General features: G+C 43.6%; 12 non-coding genes across 12 annotated transcripts; all 12 read left to right on the top strand.

Moving 5' to 3' along the window:
- Nucleotides 1–1201: 1201 nt before the first annotated feature.
- trnad-guc (transfer RNA aspartic acid (anticodon GUC)) lies at nt 1202–1273 on the top strand. The gene has a single exon. It is a non-coding gene; the product is annotated as a tRNA-Asp (tRNA).
- A 216-nt stretch (nt 1274–1489) lies between these two features.
- trnas-aga (transfer RNA serine (anticodon AGA)) lies at nt 1490–1571 on the top strand. Its single transcript has one exon. It is a non-coding gene; the product is annotated as a tRNA-Ser (tRNA).
- Nucleotides 1572–3440: 1869 nt separating this feature from the next.
- On the top strand, nt 3441–3522 carry trnas-aga (transfer RNA serine (anticodon AGA)). The gene has a single exon. It is a non-coding gene; the product is annotated as a tRNA-Ser (tRNA).
- A 1581-nt stretch (nt 3523–5103) lies between these two features.
- On the top strand, nt 5104–5175 carry trnad-guc (transfer RNA aspartic acid (anticodon GUC)). Its single transcript has one exon. It is a non-coding gene; the product is annotated as a tRNA-Asp (tRNA).
- A 216-nt stretch (nt 5176–5391) lies between these two features.
- On the top strand, nt 5392–5473 carry trnas-aga (transfer RNA serine (anticodon AGA)). Its single transcript has one exon. It is a non-coding gene; the product is annotated as a tRNA-Ser (tRNA).
- Nucleotides 5474–7054: 1581 nt separating this feature from the next.
- trnad-guc (transfer RNA aspartic acid (anticodon GUC)) lies at nt 7055–7126 on the top strand. Its single transcript has one exon. It is a non-coding gene; the product is annotated as a tRNA-Asp (tRNA).
- A 216-nt stretch (nt 7127–7342) lies between these two features.
- On the top strand, nt 7343–7424 carry trnas-aga (transfer RNA serine (anticodon AGA)). The gene has a single exon. It is a non-coding gene; the product is annotated as a tRNA-Ser (tRNA).
- Nucleotides 7425–9004: 1580 nt separating this feature from the next.
- On the top strand, nt 9005–9076 carry trnad-guc (transfer RNA aspartic acid (anticodon GUC)). The gene has a single exon. It is a non-coding gene; the product is annotated as a tRNA-Asp (tRNA).
- A 216-nt stretch (nt 9077–9292) lies between these two features.
- Nucleotides 9293–9374, top strand: trnas-aga (transfer RNA serine (anticodon AGA)). Its single transcript has one exon. It is a non-coding gene; the product is annotated as a tRNA-Ser (tRNA).
- Nucleotides 9375–10954: 1580 nt separating this feature from the next.
- Nucleotides 10955–11026, top strand: trnad-guc (transfer RNA aspartic acid (anticodon GUC)). Its single transcript has one exon. It is a non-coding gene; the product is annotated as a tRNA-Asp (tRNA).
- A 216-nt stretch (nt 11027–11242) lies between these two features.
- trnas-aga (transfer RNA serine (anticodon AGA)) lies at nt 11243–11324 on the top strand. The gene has a single exon. It is a non-coding gene; the product is annotated as a tRNA-Ser (tRNA).
- Nucleotides 11325–13193: 1869 nt separating this feature from the next.
- trnas-aga (transfer RNA serine (anticodon AGA)) lies at nt 13194–13275 on the top strand. Its single transcript has one exon. It is a non-coding gene; the product is annotated as a tRNA-Ser (tRNA).
- Nucleotides 13276–13729: the final 454 nt, after the last annotated feature.

Raw genomic sequence — 13729 nt, 5'->3', positions numbered from 1 at the left:
CGGTTGTGAACTTTTGTATCGGCTTTGGTTCAGTGGCAGCATTCTCGACTGAATCAGGAGTTTGTGTCTTCAAGTCGCACTCCTTGGACTTGAGCAAATCATCTTGGCTAACACTCAAGTGCAGCACTTGGGGAATTTTGCAATGTTGAAGCTGTTGACTTTCGGATGAAATGTTAAATTGAAGCTCCGTCTGCACCCTCGGGTGGATATGAAAGGTCCCAGAGCATTACTCGAAACAGAGTAGGAGAGTTGCCCCCGTGTCAATATTCCTCAAAATGTTCGTAAATGCTCACTAAAAGACTATGTGCATGTGTTTGTATGTGGGGTTGGTGTTGAAGCCCAGTTTGTCACAGAGACAGAATCCAAGCTCTCACAGGGCCAGGATAACCGAGTGGTTATGTCGTTGGCCTTAAACTTCAAAGGGTTTTCCACCGTGGGTTCTTCCCCACTCCTGGTTTCTATTTATTTTAACACAGATTTCCTCCCATTCTGATCAGTGATGTCCGATTTTCATCGGTTGAATCAACAATTTTCTGTAACTATGTGTCACTCTGAACCGATAATGAAATGAAATTGTGAAATGAATCTGTGTCGCTCGGTCTCTGCCTCTCTCTCTCTCTCCACAGAGCTGTGTATGTGTTTGTATGTCTGAGTCTTTGTCTCTCTCAGTCTTACTCACTCTGTCTGTCCCTGTTTCTCCGTTTGTCTCAGTCTCTCAATCTGTCTCTTTCTCACGGTGCCCACGTCTGTTCCAATGGGATTCTCTCAGATTCTTTGTCTGACTGGCTCTCTCTTTCCCATCATTTCGGTCTGTCCATTTCTTTGCCTGTCTCTGTTAGTCCCTGCCTCTAACCTGAGAAGTATTCCATCATTTTCTGTTTTAGTCTCTATCTCTTTCTCTCTATCTGTCTCTCTCCTTGTCACTGTCTTTATCATTGTCTTTCTCTCACTCTTTCCCTTTCTCTCTTAATAGATCAAACACACAAATCTCTGTCTCTGTATGTGTTTGAGTCTTTTTCTCACCCAATCTGCCTCTCCTTCTCAGTCTCACACTTTCTGTCTCTCGTTGTCTCTATCTCGGTGTCTGTCTCTCCCTGTTTGTCCGTTTGTATCTGTCTCTCAATGTGTCTGTCGACTTCTCATGGTGTCCAGTTCTGTTCACAGCTCGATTCCTGCTCCGACAGAGGAGCTATCCGTCAGTTCCTCGTTAGTATAGTGGTAAGTATCCCCGCCTGTCACGTGGGAGACCGGGGTTCAATTCCCCGACGGGGAGGCAGATGTTTCAAAATGTTCATTTTTACTTCTGTTTCTTGGTAGATACATATTAAAAATTCCAGAGCGAAATCGAACTGTGAAAATACATGTGGAGGAGTTTGCCTCTTCCAGATTTTTTGCAAACGGAGACTTTTTCAGGATTCTTTGGCCGTCTGCTGCACAGAGATGGATGACTGAGTTTTTTCTGAGTAACGTTTAAAAAGCCAGCGACACAGTAGTCGTGGCCGAGTGGTTAAGGCGATGGACTAGAAATCCATTGGGATTTTCCCGCGCAGTTTCGAATCCTGCCGACTACGATTCTCAGCATTTTTCATTCCATTTCACAATTTAACCAGTTCGCTACCAAACTGATCATGTGATAATTGGAATAACGTCCCACACCTTTCAACACTGACATTTGTTCTCATTTTTATTCATCTGCAATATTCACGATACATCCGATTAAAAAATCGCAGCAATCAGTCATAGTTGCGACAGTGATTCAGCCTGTCTATCCCTCGAGATGTCTAAGGCAGCTGTGCATGCCCGTTGGTGCGTGTAAATTTTTGGTTATCTGTGTCTCTGTGTCTGTCTATCTCTATTTTTGTCTCTGTGTATGTGCAACTGTCTGTGGAAATCATCACCATGAATTTGGTATGTCCTGGAACTTATAAAAAAGACTTGGGGAAAATAATACGGTTGTGAACTTTTGTATCGGCTTTGGTTCAGTGGCAGCATTCTCGACTGAATCAGGAGTTTATGTCTTCAAGTCGCACTCCTTGGACTTGAGCATATCATCTTGGCTAACACTCAAGTGCAGCACTTGGGGAATTTTGCAATGTTGAAGCTGTTGACTTTCGGATGAAATGTTAAATTGAAGCTCCGTCTGCACCCTCGGGTGGATATGAAAGGTCCCAGAGCATTACTCGAAACAGAGTAGGAGAGTTGCCCCCGTGTCAATATTCCTCAAAATGTTCGTAAATGCTCACTAAAAGACTATGTGCATGTGTTTGTATGTGGGGTTGGGGTTGAAGCCCAGTTTGTCACAGAAACAGAATCCAAGCTCTCACAGGGCCAGGATAACCGAGTGGTTATGTCGTTGGCCTTAAACTTCAAAGGGTTTTCCACCGTGGGTTCTTCCCCACTCCTGGTTTCTATTTATTTTAACACAGATTTCCTCCCATTCTGATCAGTGATGTCCGATTTTCATCGGTTGAATCAACAATTTTCTGTAACTATGTGTCACTCTGAACCGATAATAAAATGAAATTGTGAAATGTATCTGTGTCGCTCGGTCTCTGCCTCTCTCTCTCTCTCCACAGAGCTGTGTATGTGTTTGTATGTCTGAGTCTTTGTCTCTCTCTGTCTGACTCACTCTGTCTGTCCCTGTTTCTCCGTTTGTCTCAGTCTCTCAATCTGTCTCTTTCTCACGGTGCCCACGTCTGTTCCAATGGGATTCTCTCAGATTCTTTGTCTGACTGGCTCTCTCTTTCCCATCATTTCGGTCTGTCCATTTCTTTGCCTGTCTCTGTTAGTCCCTGCCTCTAACCTGAGAAGTATTTCCATCATTTTCTGTATTAGTCTCTATCTCTTTCTCTCTATCTGTCTCTCTCCTTGTCACTGTCTTTATCATTTTCTTTCTCTCACTCTTTCCCTTTCTCTCTTAATAGATCAAACACACAAATCTCTGTCTCTGTATGTGTTTGAGTCTTTTTCTCACCCAATCTGCCTCTCCTTCTCAGTCTCACACTTTCTGTCTCTCGTTGTGTCTATCTCGGTGTCTGTCTCTCCCTGTTTGTCGGTTTGTCTCTGTCTCTCAATGTGTCTGTCGACTTCTCATGGTGTCCAGTTCTGTTCACAGCTCGATTCCTGCTCCGACAGCGGAGCTATCCGTCAGTTCCTCGTTAGTATAGTGGTGAGTATCCCCGTCTGTCACGCGGGAGACCGGGTTTCAATTCCCCGACGGGGAGGCAGATGTTTCAAAATGTTGATTTTTACTTCTGTTTCTTCTCAGATACATATTAAAAATTCCAGAGCGAAATCGAACTGTGAAAATACAGGTAGAGGAGTTTGCCTCTTCCAGATTTTTAGCAAACGGAGACTTTTTCAGGATTCTTTGGCCGTCTGCTGCACAGAGATGGATGACTGAGTTTTTTCTGAGTAACGTTTAAAAAGCCAGCGACACAGTAGTCGTGGCCGAGTGGTTAAGGCGATGGATTAGAAATCCATTGGGATTTTCCCGCGCAGGTTCGAATCCTGCCGACTACGATTCGCAGCATTTTTCATTCCATTTCACAATTTAACCAGTTCGCGACCAAACTGATCATGTGATAATTGGAATAACGTCCCACACCTTTCAACACTGACATTTGTTCTCATTTTTATTAATCTGCAATATTCACGATACATCCGATTAAAAAATCGCAGCAATCAGTCATAGTTGCGACAGTGATTCAGCCTGTCTATCCCTCGAGATGTCTAAGGCAGCTGTGCATGCCCGTTGGTGCGTGTAAATTTTTGGTTATCTGTTTCTCTTTGTCTGTCTATCTCTATTTTTGTCTCTGTGTATGTGCAACTGTCTGTGGAAATCATCACCATGAATTTGGTATGTCCTGGAACTTATAAAAAAGACTTGGGGAAAATAATACGGTTGTGAACTTTTGTATCGGCTTTGGTTCAGTGGCAGCATTCTCGACTGAATCAGGAGTTTGTGTCTTCAAGTCGCACTCCTTGGACTTGAGCATATCATCTTGGCTAACACTCAAGTGCAGCACTTGGGGAATTTTGCAATGTTGAAGCTGTTGACTTTCGGATGAAATGTTAAATTGAAGCTCCGTCTGCACCCTCGGGTGGATATGAAAGGTCCCAGAGCATTACTCGAAACAGAGTAGGAGAGTTGCCCCCGTGTCAATATTCCTCAAAATGTTCGTAAATGCTCACTAAAAGACTATGTGCATGTGTTTGTATGTGGGGTTGGTGTTGAAGCCCAGTTTGTCACAGAGACAGAATCCAAGCTCTCACAGGGCCAGGATAACCGAGTGGTTATGTCGTTGGCCTTAAACTTCAAAGGGTTTTCCACCGTGGGTTCTTCCCCACTCCTGGTTTCTATTTATTTTAACACAGATTTCCTCCCATTCTGATCAGTGATGTCCGATTTTCATCGGTTGAATCAACAATTTTCTGTAACTATGTGTCACTCTGAACCGATAATGAAATGAAATTGTGAAATGAATCTGTGTCGCTCGGTCTCTGCCTCTCTCTCTCTCTCCACAGAGCTGTGTATGTGTTTGTATGTCTGAGTCTTTGTCTCTCTCAGTCTGACTCACTCTGTCTGTCCCTGTTTCTCCGTTTGTCTCAGTCTCTCAATCTGTCTCTTTCTCACGGTGCCCACGTCTGTTCCAATGGGATTCTCTCAGATTCTTTGTCTGACTGGCTCTCTCTTTCCCATCATTTCGGTCTGTCCATTTCTTTGCCTGTCTCTGTTAGTCCCTGCCTCTAACCTGAGAAGTATTTCCATCATTTTCTGTTTTAGTCTCTATCTCTTTCTCTCTATCTGTCTCTCTCCTTGTCACTGTCTTTATCATTGTCTTTCTCTCACTCTTTCCCTTTCTCTCTTAATAGATCAAACACACAAATCTCTGTCTCTGTATGTGTTTGAGTCTTTTTCTCACCCAATCTGCCTCTCCTTCTCAGTCTCACACTTTCTGTCTCTCGTTGTCTCTATCTCGGTGTCTGTCTCTCCCTGTTTGTCCGTTTGTATCTGTCTCTCAATGTGTCTGTCGACTTCTCATGGTGTCCAGTTCTGTTCACAGCTCGATTCCTGCTCCGACAGAGGAGCTATCCGTCAGTTCCTCGTTAGTATAGTGGTAAGTATCCCCGCCTGTCACGTGGGAGACCGGGGTTCAATTCCCCGACGGGGAGGCAGATGTTTCAAAATGTTCATTTTTACTTCTGTTTCTTGGTAGATACATATTAAAAATTCCAGAGCGAAATCGAACTGTGAAAATACAGGTAGAGGAGTTTGCCTCTTCCAGATTTTTAGCAAACGGAGACTTTTTCAGGATTCTTTGGCCGTCTGCTGCACAGAGATGGATGACTGAGTTTTTTCTGAGTAACGTTTAAAAAGCCAGCGACACAGTAGTCGTGGCCGAGTGGTTAAGGCGATGGATTAGAAATCCATTGGGATTTTCCCGCGCAGGTTCGAATCCTGCCGACTACGATTCGCAGCATTTTTCATTCCATTTCACAATTTAACCAGTTCGCGACCAAACTGATCATGTGATAATTGGAATAACGTCCCACACCTTTCAACACTGACATTTGTTCTCATTTTTATTAATCTGCAATATTCACGATACATCCGATTAAAAAATCGCAGCAATCAGTCATAGTTGCGACAGTGATTCAGCCTGTCTATCCCTCGAGATGTCTAAGGCAGCTGTGCATGCCCGTTGGTGCGTGTAAATTTTTGGTTATCTGTTTCTCTTTGTCTGTCTATCTCTATTTTTGTCTCTGTGTATGTGCAACTGTCTGTGGAAATCATCACCATGAATTTGGTATGTCCTGGAACTTATAAAAAAGACTTGGGGAAAATAATACGGTTGTGAACTTTTGTATCGGCTTTGGTTCAGTGGCAGCATTCTCGACTGAATCAGGAGTTTGTGTCTTCAAGTCGCACTCCTTGGACTTGAGCATATCATCTTGGCTAACACTCAAGTGCAGCACTTGGGGAATTTTGCAATGTTGAAGCTGTTGACTTTCGGATGAAATGTTAAATTGAAGCTCCGTCTGCACCCTCGGGTGGATATGAAAGGTCCCAGAGCATTACTCGAAACAGAGTAGGAGAGTTGCCCCCGTGTCAATATTCCTCAAAATGTTCGTAAATGCTCACTAAAAGACTATGTGCATGTGTTTGTATGTGGGGTTGGTGTTGAAGCCCAGTTTGTCACAGAGACAGAATCCAAGCTCTCACAGGGCCAGGATAACCGAGTGGTTATGTCGTTGGCCTTAAACTTCAAAGGGTTTTCCACCGTGGGTTCTTCCCCACTCCTGGTTTCTATTTATTTTAACACAGATTTCCTCCCATTCTGATCAGTGATGTCCGATTTTCATCGGTTGAATCAACAATTTTCTGTAACTATGTGTCACTCTGAACCGATAATGAAATGAAATTGTGAAATGAATCTGTGTCGCTCGGTCTCTGCCTCTCTCTCTCTCTCCACAGAGCTGTGTATGTGTTTGTATGTCTGAGTCTTTGTCTCTCTCAGTCTGACTCACTCTGTCTGTCCCTGTTTCTCCGTTTGTCTCAGTCTCTCAATCTGTCTCTTTCTCACGGTGCCCACGTCTGTTCCAATGGGATTCTCTCAGATTCTTTGTCTGACTGGCTCTCTCTTTCCCATCATTTCGGTCTGTCCATTTCTTTGCCTGTCTCTGTTAGTCCCTGCCTCTAACCTGAGAAGTATTTCCATCATTTTCTGTTTTAGTCTCTATCTCTTTCTCTCTATCTGTCTCTCTCCTTGTCACTGTCTTTATCATTGTCTTTCTCTCACTCTTTCCCTTTCTCTCTTAATAGATCAAATACACAAATCTCTGTCTCTGTATGTGTTTGAGTCTTTTTCTCACCCAATCTGCCTCTCCTTCTCAGTCTCACACTTTCTGTCTCTCGTTGTCTCTATCTCGGTGTCTGTCTCTCCCTGTTTGTCCGTTTGTATCTGTCTCTCAATGTGTCTGTCGACTTCTCATGGTGTCCAGTTCTGTTCACAGCTCGATTCCTGCTCCGACAGAGGAGCTATCCGTCAGTTCCTCGTTAGTATAGTGGTAAGTATCCCCGCCTGTCACGTGGGAGACCGGGGTTCAATTCCCCGACGGGGAGGCAGATGTTTCAAAATGTTCATTTTTACTTCTGTTTCTTGGTAGATACATATTAAAAATTCCAGAGCGAAATCGAACTGTGAAAATACATGTGGAGGAGTTTGCCTCTTCCAGATTTTTTGCAAACGGAGACTTTTTCAGGATTCTTTGGCCGTCTGCTGCACAGAGATGGATGACTGAGTTTTTTCTGAGTAACGTTTAAAAAGCCAGTGACACAGTAGTCGTGGCCGAGTGGTTAAGGCGATGGACTAGAAATCCATTGGGATTTTCCCGCGCAGGTTCGAATCCTCCCGACTACGATTCGCAGCATTTTTCATTCCATTTCACAATTTAACCAGTTCTCCACCAAACTGATCATGTGATAATTGGAATAACGTCCCACACCTTTCAACACTGACATTTGTTCTCATTTTTATTAATCTGCAATATTCACGATACATCCGATTAAAAAATCGCAGCAATCAGTCATAGTTGCGACAGTGATTCAGCCTGTCTATCCCTCGAGATGTCTAAGGCAGCTGTGCATGCCCGTTGGTGCGTGTAAATTTTTGGTTATCTGTGTCTCTGTGTCTGTCTATCTCTATTTTTGTCTCTGTGTATGTGCAACTGTCTGTGGAAATCATCACCATGAATTTGGTATGTCCTGGAACTTATAAAAAAGACGTGGGGAAAATAATACGGTTGTGAACTTTTGTATCGGCTTTGGTTCAGTGGCAGCATTCTCGACTGAATCAGGAATTTGTGTGTTCAAGTCGCACTCCTTGGACTTGAGCATATCATCTTGGCTAACACTCAAGTGCAGCACTTGGGGAATTTTGCAATGTTGAAGCTGTTGACTTTCGGATGAAATGTTAAATTGAAGCTCCGTCTGCACCCTCGGGTGGATATGAAAGGTCCCAGAGCATTACTCGAAACAGAGTAGGAGAGTTGCCCCGTGTCAATATTCCTCAAAATGTTCGTAAATGCTCACTAAAAGACTATGTGCATGTGTTTGTATGTGGGGTTGGTGTTGAAGCCCAGTTTGTCACAGAGACAGAATCCAAGCTCTCACAGGGCCAGGATAACCGAGTGGTTATGTCGTTGGCCTTAAACTTCAAAGGGTTTTCCACCGTGGGTTCTTCCCCACTCCTGGTTTCTATTTATTTTAACACAGATTTCCTCCCATTCTGATCAGTGATGTCCGATTTTCATCGGTTGAATCAACAATTTTCTGTAACTATGTGTCACTCTGAACCGATAATGAAATGAAATTGTGAAATGTATCTGTGTCGCTCGGTCTCTGCCTCTCTCTCTCTCTCCACAGAGCTGTGTATGTGTTTGTATGTCTGAGTCTTTGTCTCTCTCAGTCTGACTCACTCTGTCTGTCCCTGTTTCTCCGTTTGTCTCAGTCTCTCAATCTGTCTCTTTCTCACGGTGCCCACGTCTGTTCCAATGGGATTCTCTCAGATTCTTTGTCTGACTGGCTCTCTATTTCCCATCATTTCGGTCTGTCCATTTCTTTGCCTGTCTCTGTTAGTCCCTGCCTCTAACCTGAGAAGTATTTCCATCATTTTCTGTTTTAGTCTCTATCTCTTTCTCTCTATCTGTCTCTCTCCTTGTCACTGTCTTTATCATTGTCTTTCTCTCACTCTTTCCCTTTCTCTCTTAATAGATCAAACACACAAATCTCTGTCTCTGTATGTGTTTGAGTCTTTTTCTCACCCAATCTGCCTCTCCTTCTCAGTCTCACACTTTCTGTCTCTCGTTGTCTCTATCTCGGTGTCTGTCTCTCCCTGTTTGTCCGTTTGTATCTGTCTCTCAATGTGTCTGTCGACTTCTCATGGTGTCCAGTTCTGTTCACAGCTCGATTCCTGCTCCGACAGAGGAGCTATCCGTCAGTTCCTCGTTAGTATAGTGGTAAGTATCCCCGCCTGTCACGTGGGAGACCGGGGTTCAATTCCCCGACGGGGAGACAGATGTTTCAAAATTTTCATTTTTACTTCTGTTTCTTGGTAGATACATATTAAAAATTCCAGAGCGAAATCGAACTGTGAAAATACATGTGGAGGAGTTTGCCTCTTCCAGATTTTTTGCAAACGGAGACTTTTTCAGGATTCTTTGGCCGTCTGCTGCACAGAGATGGATGACTGAGTTTTTTCTGAGTAACGTTTAAAAAGCCAGCGACACAGTAGTCGTGGCCGAGTGTTTAAGGCGATGGATTAGAAATCCATTGGGATTTTCCCGCGCAGGTTCGAATCCTGCCGACTACGAGTCGCAGCATTTTTCATTACATTTCACAATTTAACCAGTTCGCGACCAAACTGATCATGTGATAATTGGAATAAAGTCCCACACCTTTCAACACTGACATTTGTTCTCATTTTTATTAATCTGCAATATTCACGATACATCCGATTAAAAAATCGCAGCAATCAGTCATAGTTGCGACAGTGATTCAGCCTGTCTATCCCTCGAGATGTCTAAGGCAGCTGTGCATGCCCGTTGGTGCGTGTAAATTTTTGGTTATCTGTTTCTCTTTGTCTGTCTATCTCTATTTTTGTCTCTGTGTATGTGCAACTGTCTGTGGAAATCATCACCATGAATTTGGTATGTCCTGGAACTTATAAAAAAGACTTGGGGAAAATAATACGGTTGTGAACTTTTGTATCGGCTTTGGTTCAGTGGCAGCATTCTCGACTGAATCAGGAGTTTGTGTCTTCAAGTCGCACTCCTTGGACTTGAGCAAATCATCTTGGCTAACACTCAAGTGCAGCACTTGGGGAATTTTGCAATGTTGAAGCTGTTGACTTTCGGATGAAATGTTAAATTGAAGCTCCGTCTGCACCCTCGGGTGGATATGAAAGGTCCCAGAGCATTACTCGAAACAGAGTAGGAGAGTTGCCCCCGTGTCAATATTCCTCAAAATGTTCGTAAATGCTCACTAAAAGACTATGTGCATGTGTTTGTATGTGGGGTTGGTGTTGAAGCCCAGTTTGTCACAGAGACAGAATCCAAGCTCTCACAGGGCCAGGATAACCGAGTGGTTATGTCGTTGGCCTTAAACTTCAAAGGGTTTTCCACCGTGGGTTCTTCCCCACTCCTGGTTTCTATTTATTTTAACACAGATTTCCTCCCATTCTGATCAGTGATGTCCGATTTTCATCGGTTGAATCAACAATTTTCTGTAACTATGTGTCACTCTGAACCGATAATGAAATGAAATTGTGAAATGAATCTGTGTCGCTCGGTCTCTGCCTCTCTCTCTCTCTCCACAGAGCTGTGTATCTGTTTGTATGTATGAGTCTTTGTCTCTCTCAGTCTGACTCACTCTGTCTGTCCCTGTTTCTCCGTTTGTCTCAGTCTCTCAATCTGTCTCTTTCTCACGGTGCCCACGTCTGTTCCAATGGGATTCTCTCAGATTCTTTGTCTGACTGGCTCTCTCTTTCCCATCATTTCGGTCTGTCCATTTCTTTGCCTGTCTCTGTTAGTCCCTGCCTCTAACCTGAGAAGTATTCCATCATTTTCTGTTTTAGTCTCTATCTCTTTCTCTCTATCTGTCTCTCTCCTTGTCACTGTCTTTATCATTGTCTTTCTCTCACTCTTTCCCTTTCTCTCTTAATAGATCAAACACACAAATCTCTGTCTCTGTATGTGTTTGAGTCTTTTTCTCACCCAATCTGCCTCTCCTTCTCAGTCTCACACTTTCTGTCTCTCGTTGTCTCTATCTCGGTGTCTGTCTCTCCCTGTTTGTCCGTTTGTATCTGTCTCTCAATGTGTCTGTCGACTTCTCATGGTGTCCAGTTCTGTTCACAGCTCGATTCCTGCTCCGACAGAGGAGCTATCCGTCAGTTCCTCGTTAGTATAGTGGTAAGTATCCCCGCCTGTCACGTGGGAGACCGGGGTTCAATTCCCCGACGGGGAGGCAGATGTTTCAAAATGTTCATTTTTACTTCTGTTTCTTGGTAGATACATATTAAAAATTCCAGAGCGAAATCGAACTGTGAAAATACATGTGGAGGAGTTTGCCTCTTCCAGATTTTTTGCAAACGGAGACTTTTTCAGGATTCTTTGGCCGTCTGCTGCACAGAGATGGATGACTGAGTTTTTTCTGAGTAACGTTTAAAAAGCCAGCGACACAGTAGTCGTGGCCGAGTGGTTAAGGCGATGGACTAGAAATCCATTGGGATTTTCCCGCGCAGTTTCGAATCCTGCTGACTACGATTCTCAGCATTTTTCATTCCATTTCACAATTTAACCAGTTCGCTACCAAACTGATCATGTGATAATTGGAATAACGTCCCACACCTTTCAACACTGACATTTGTTCTCATTTTTATTCATCTGCAATATTCACGATACATCCGATTAAAAAATCGCAGCAATCAGTCATAGTTGCGACAGTGATTCAGCCTGTCTATCCCTCGAGATGTCTAAGGCAGCTGTGCATGCCCGTTGGTGCGTGTAAATTTTTGGTTATCTGTGTCTCTGTGTCTGTCTATCTCTATTTTTGTCTCTGTGTATGTGCAACTGTCTGTGGAAATCATCACCATGAATTTGGTATGTCCTGGAACTTATAAAAAAGACTTGGGGAAAATAATACGGTTGTGAACTTTTGTATCGGCTTTGGTTCAGTGGCAGCATTCTCGACTGAATCAGGAGTTTATGTCTTCAAGTCGCACTCCTTGGACTTGAGCATATCATCTTGGCTAACACTCAAGTGCAGCACTTGGGGAATTTTGCAATGTTGAAGCTGTTGACTTTCGGATGAAATGTTAAATTGAAGCTCCGTCTGCACCCTCGGGTGGATATGAAAGGTCCCAGAGCATTACTCGAAACAGAGTAGGAGAGTTGCCCCCGTGTCAATATTCCTCAAAATGTTCGTAAATGCTCACTAAAAGACTATGTGCATGTGTTTGTATGTGGGGTTGGGGTTGAAGCCCAGTTTGTCACAGAAACAGAATCCAAGCTCTCACAGGGCCAGGATAACCGAGTGGTTATGTCGTTGGCCTTAAACTTCAAAGGGTTTTCCACCGTGGGTTCTTCCCCACTCCTGGTTTCTATTTATTTTAACACAGATTTCCTCCCATTCTGATCAGTGATGTCCGATTTTCATCGGTTGAATCAACAATTTTCTGTAACTATGTGTCACTCTGAACCGATAATAAAATGAAATTGTGAAATGTATCTGTGTCGCTCGGTCTCTGCCTCTCTCTCTCTCTCCACAGAGCTGTGTATGTGTTTGTATGTCTGAGTCTTTGTCTCTCTCTGTCTGACTCACTCTGTCTGTCCCTGTTTTTCCGTTTGTCTCAGTCTCTCAATCTGTCTCTTTCTCACGGTGCCCACGTCTGTTCCAATGGGATTCTCTCAGATTCTTTGTCTGACTGGCTCTCTCTTTCCCATCATTTCGGTCTGTCCATTTCTTTGCCTGTCTCTGTTAGTCCCTGCCTCTAACCTGAGAAGTATTTCCATCATTTTCTGTATTAGTCTCTATCTCTTTCTCTCTATCTGTCTCTCTCCTTGTCACTGTCTTTATCATTTTCTTTCTCTCACTCTTTCCCTTTCTCTCTTAATAGATCAAACACACAAATCTCTGTCTCTGTATGTGTTTGAGTCTTTTTCTCACCCAATCTGCCTCTCCTTCTCAGTCTCACACTTTCTGTCTCTCGTTGTGTCTATCTCGGTGTCTGTCTCTCCCTGTTTGTCGGTTTGTCTCTGTCTCTCAATGTGTCTGTCGACTTCTCATGGTGTCCAGTTCTGTTCACAGCTCGATTCCTGCTCCGACAGCGGAGCTATCCGTCAGTTCCTCGTTAGTATAGTGGTGAGTATCCCCGTCTGTCACGCGGGAGACCGGGTTTCAATTCCCCGACGGGGAGGCAGATGTTTCAAAATGTTGATTTTTACTTCTGTTTCTTCTCAGATACATATTAAAAATTCCAGAGCGAAATCGAACTGTGAAAATACAGGTAGAGGAGTTTGCCTCTTCCAGATTTTTAGCAAACGGAGACTTTTTCAGGATTCTTTGGCCGTCTGCTGCACAGAGATGGATGACTGAGTTTTTTCTGAGTAACGTTTAAAAAGCCAGCGACACAGTAGTCGTGGCCGAGTGGTTAAGGCGATGGATTAGAAATCCATTGGGATTTTCCCGCGCAGGTTCGAATCCTGCCGACTACGATTCGCAGCATTTTTCATTCCATTTCACAATTTAACCAGTTCGCGACCAAACTGATCATGTGATAATTGGAATAACGTCCCACACCTTTCAACACTGACATTTGTTCTCATTTTTATTAATCTGCAATATTCACGATACATCCGATTAAAAAATCGCAGCAATCAGTCATAGTTGCGACAGTGATTCAGCCTGTCTATCCCTCGAGATGTCTAAGGCAGCTGTGCATGCCCGTTGGTGCGTGTAAATTTTTGGTTATCTGTTTCTCTTTGTCTGTCTATCTCTATTTTTGTCTCTGTGTATGTGCAACTGTCTGTGGAAATCATCACCATGAATTTGGTATGTCCTGGAACTTATAAAAAAGACTTGGGGAAAATAATACGGTTGTGAACTTTTGTATCGGCTTTGGTTCAGTGGCAGCATTCTCGACTGAATCAGGAGTTTGTGTCTTCAAGT

The sequence above is a fragment of the Pristiophorus japonicus genome, chromosome 23 (assembly GCF_044704955.1).
Source record: "Pristiophorus japonicus isolate sPriJap1 chromosome 23, sPriJap1.hap1, whole genome shotgun sequence".
NCBI classification, from domain to species: Eukaryota; Metazoa; Chordata; class Chondrichthyes; family Pristiophoridae; genus Pristiophorus; species Pristiophorus japonicus.
This window is presented reverse-complemented; position numbering and strand designations above follow the sequence as displayed.